A 3,396-nucleotide genomic window follows, 5' to 3' on the forward strand; every position below is an offset into this window, starting at 1 on the left:
TCGCGCATTAAATACTACTTTTGCTCTAGTGTCATGCACATTTGTAAAAAAAACATGCTGCTAGATATGTTATCCGATCAAGCACTTATGGGATGGGTGTGCCATTTTGCATGTAAGCCAATTCCACCTAGTTGAAGGTGTTTGCAAAGTATTGTGCCCATCGAATTCATGCTTTGCATTCTCGATCAAGCATAAAACACCGTTTTTGCCTTAGTGTTATGCACAACCATGAAAAAACACGGTCCTAAGTGTATTAATCAAACAAGTACTTATCCGATGGGGGCTCTAGTTTGCAATCAAGTCTATTTGAACTATGGGGGATTCACACATTATACACCATTTTCCCCCTAGTGTTATGCACATCCATCAAAGAACATGCTCTTAATAGGTATATTATCATACCAAGTACTTATTGAATGGGCGTTCCACTTTGCATGGAATACCATACCACTGCTTTTGAGGCACGTGCAAAGTATTGTGCCCATCAGATATGCTTTACATGGTAGATTGAGTATTAAATACCGTTTTTGGCCTTGGTGTCATGTACAACCGTCAAAAAACACGATCCTAGGTGTATTTTTCAAACAAGTACTTATCGGATGGGGATGCCACTTTGCACACAAGTCAATACTGCCTAGGTTGAGGAACATGCAAAGTCTTGTGTCCATTGGATATGCTTTGCATAGTCGATCGCACATTATATACCATTTTGTTCCTAGTATTATGCACAATCGTCATAAAATACGTTTGGAGGTGTGTTATCCGAACAAGTACTTATGGGATGGGTGCACCACTTTGTATGCAAGTCAATACGATCTGGGTTGAGGCGTGTACAAAGTTTTGTGCCCATCGGAGAAATGTAGATGCGATAATATTAGAAAATTCTCGATATGTGTATATGTGTGTGTGTGTGGCAAACAATTTTGATACAACAAAGTAAACACCTAGTGCACAAATTATGCACTTCATACCTTGAGTAAATAAGCTTGTTGATGAGGATAAATACACCCTTTAATAAAAGCACAGTTGTTGTATAACCACAATAGGATCGCTTTGACACCTGTGATTTTGCCCACATGTAAGTTTGCAAATAGTATTAAAAATCATATAATAATATATTAATAGTTTGCAAATGTGTATAGCAAGTGAGTAATGGGAAGTGGAAGGGGGAGTGAGGAGGGAGGAGTGGAATGGGAGAGGGAAGTAATAGGGGTGTATGATAATAAGTATAAAAAATAGTATAATAATATATTAATAGTTTTCAAATGGCGAGTGAGTAATGGGAAGTGGAAGTGAGAGTGGGGAGGGAAGAATGGAATGGGAGAGGGGAAGATAATAGGGGAGTAGGATAATAAGGGAGTGAAATGAGTGAGAGGAGTTAATAGGGGATGAAAAAGAGGAGGGTGAGATGGGGAAATATGGGATTTTGGGAAATGGGAGGAGTATGGGACGTGGTGGAAATGTGGGATGGGAGTCGTGGCAATGGGGGAGGAAGAAGAAATGGATGGGGGAGGGCTAATGGAAGATTGGGATGAGGGATGGGGGTCCAATGGGAGAGGGGGAGTAATGGGAGCCAATGGGAGAGGGGATAAATGAAAAGCCAATAGGAGAGAGGGGAGGAATGGAAAGCCAATAGGAGAGGAGGAGGAAAACCTAAATTTTCTTATATATAGTCTTACTTCTTCATTCATTCTCCCCTCATTTCATTCATTGAAGCAAGAAAGCAAGGACGATCAAGAAAGCAAGAAAGGAAGAGCAAGAAAGCAAGAAAGAGCAAACTTACAAACCTTTTCCAGGTACTTGCAAATTTTTTTGATTAATTCTTTATCTAGATTTTTTTTTTTAAATTTGAAGAGAGAGGAACTAGAGAGAGAGAGGTTCCTGGCAGTCTCCAGGAGGAAAGGAGAAGGAGAGGATGGAGGGGGGGGAGGGGAGGGAGGGGCGGGGGCAGGGTCGAGGGGGGGAAAGGGGGGGGAGGGGAGCCAGGTATGGAGGGGGGGAGGGAGGGGCAGGGGCGGGGGCGGGGTCGAGGGAGGGAGGGAGGGGGGTGGGTTTCTGGCGGGGTCGAGGGAGGTAGGGAGGGGGGGAGGGAGGGACGAGGGTGGGGGCGGGGTTGAGGGAGGGAGGGAGGGGGGGCGTTCTGGCAGCCGCGGCCACTAGGACCCCCTCGAGGGAGGAGGGGAGGGAGGCGGTGGGGGGAGGGGAGGGAGGGGGTGGGGGGCGAGGGAGGGAGGGAGGGAGAGGGGGGGGTTCTAGCGGCCGCGGCTGCCAGAACCCTGGAGGGGGGAGGGGAGGGAGCGGGTGGGGAAGGTTTTGGCGGCCATGGCCGCCAAAACCCCAAGGAGGGGGGGAGGGGAGGGGGGGTTTGGCGGCGGCGGCTACCAAGACCCCCTGGAGGGGGGAGGGGAGGGAGGGGGTGGGGGAGCAGGAGCGGAAGGGGGGGAGGGGAGGGGGGGGAGGGGTCGAGGGGTCGAGGGAGGAGGGGGGGGAGGGTGTCTGGCGGCCGCGGCCGCTAGGACCCCCTAGAGGGGGCAGGGGAGGGAGGGGGTGGGGGGGGGTTTTGGCAGCCGCGGCCGCCAGAACCCAAGGAGGGGGGGAGGGGAGCCGGGTAGGGAAGGGGGGGGAGGGGAGGGGGGGCGGGGTCGAGGGCGAGAGGGGGTGGGGGGGCTGGCGGCCACAGCCGCCAGGACCCCCTAGAGGGGGGAGGGGTGGGAGGGGGTGGGGGAGGTCTGGCGGCCGCCGAAACCCCAAGGAGGGGGGGAGGGGAACAGGGGGAGGGTAGCCGAGTACGGAGGGGGGATCTGGCAGCCGCGGCCGCCAAGATCCCCTAGACGGGGGAGGGGAGAGAGGGTTGGGGGGGGTTCTGGTGGCCGCGGCTGCTAGAACCCAAGGAGGGGGGGAGGGGAGGGGGGGAGGGGAGCCGAGTAGGGAAGGGGGGGGAGGGGAGCGGGGGAGGGGTCGAGGGAGGGAGGGGGGGGTTTGGCAGCCGCGGTCACTAGGACCCCCTGGAGGGGGGAGGGGGTGAGGGGGGTCTAGCGGTCACAGCCGCCAGGACCCCTTGGAGGGGGGAGGGGAAGGAGGGGGTTGGGGGGGTTCTGGCGGCCGCGGTCGCCAGAACCCAAGGAGGGGGGGGGAGGGGGGGGCGAGGGCGGGGTCAAGGGAGGGAGGGGGGTGGGTTCTAGCAGCCACGGCTACCAGGACCCCCTGGAGGGGGGAGGGGAGGGAGGGGGTGGGGGGGTTTCTAGCGGTCACGGCCGCCAGAACCCAAGGAGGGGGGAGGGGAGCCAGGTAGGGAAGGGGGTTGGGGAGGGGGGGAGGGGAGCATGGCGGGGTCGAGGGAGGGAGGGGGGAGGGGAGGGAGGGGGTGGGGCAGTTTTGGTGGCCGCGGTCACCAGA

The sequence above is a fragment of the Dipteris shenzhenensis genome, chromosome 26 (assembly GCF_047967505.1).
Source record: "Dipteris shenzhenensis isolate YYH24624 ecotype China chromosome 26, Dip_SZ_1.0, whole genome shotgun sequence".
In the NCBI taxonomy this organism is placed as follows: Eukaryota; Viridiplantae; Streptophyta; class Polypodiopsida; order Gleicheniales; family Dipteridaceae; genus Dipteris; species Dipteris shenzhenensis.